We start from the raw sequence: 1,399 nt of genomic DNA on the forward strand, positions 1-1,399 counted from the left end.
ACCAGCAACCCCTAATCACTATGAGTTTACATAGCGTTCAAAATTTACATAGTATAGACACGGCCTATTCCTCGCAGCAAATTGCATCCTCTATTCAGCTGCCCAGCACACTCAACATAATTCAGAGCCACATCCTATTTTTAACAATGACTCATTTAATTTCATCCTCAGCCTCTTGTGGTCTCAGTTCAAGACTATTATATAACTCAACCCAGCAAAATATATAGCTAAAAATTTTTTACTGCTACAGCTTCATTGCTTGCTCATAATTTATGGCAAAGATGCCTTTTACTCCGGTGTAACAGAGGATCTTTACTGATACAAGTTCTAAACTATCAGCTCTACTAATAACAGAAGAGATAATATTTTGTTTAATCTGCTATCCTGAAGATCACCTAGAGGGGTCTGATTTCTCCTCTGGCTCTATCAAACGCTACCCTTGTGACCTTGCAGAATAGTTGGATAATAGCTACACCTTTCTGTTTCTTCCTCCCTCACCTACCATCCACAGAACGGCATAGTGTAATATCTGCCTAAGAAAAAAGACCAACCCATAATAAAAGTCTGTCTCCAACAAGCTTTAGGTGCAGCATGTTCTTATCCTTATGTATGGAGCTGCACTGATGCTCTCCCTTCCCCCACAGACTTAATCTCCAATAACTTCTTTCCAGTCTACAGTATTTTCACCTTAAAGACAGAAGTTTTTCAAGGATGTGAATGACAGGAATTTTATCAAGGGACAAAGACGCACCCAGGGGGATTATTTAAAAGAAATAAGAAAGAAGCATGAAGGTATTTGTGCCTGAGGTGTGTTTGCAGTTTTTAGTCCTGATGTGCAAAAACAACTGGGCTTTGAGAACTTGTCACATGCAAAGCAGCAATTACTTCTGTAACTCCAGAGTGGCATCTAATATGTGCATTTCTTTTTATTTTTTATTTTTCCTATGCAGACGACAGGGAGTAAGTGCAGAAATCAGGGGATTTCTGCAGCTTTGTTTCCAGAATAGAAGGGAAACAAGGGGCCAGGAAACAACGGACAAAAGGAAGCATAGACATCAGAGAGAGCGCAGTTGTGTGACAGCAAAATAGGGCTTGTTTTATAAACACAATAATTCCAAAGGCAAACGCATGAACTGACAGGAGCCAGCGAGGGGTGGTTCTAAAATACGTGTAAGCAAGTTGTGCTGTATTTGAATGACAGTTTTGTTCATCCTGGGCTAGATTACTTTATACTGCAGCTCAAGTGGGTCTTTCCATTGATTCCAGCGGAGTTTAAATAAAGTCCTGAATTTCAAATTAAAGCTCAAAGTAAGGGGGGTCCTGCACTCTGGTAATTAGGAATCAACTACGAGCCCATCAGTAGAGTTAGGAATTCTGTCTGAGGTTTTTTGCCCCCCAC

This window comes from Rissa tridactyla, chromosome 1, assembly GCF_028500815.1.
Source record: "Rissa tridactyla isolate bRisTri1 chromosome 1, bRisTri1.patW.cur.20221130, whole genome shotgun sequence".
In the NCBI taxonomy this organism is placed as follows: domain Eukaryota; kingdom Metazoa; phylum Chordata; class Aves; order Charadriiformes; family Laridae; genus Rissa; species Rissa tridactyla.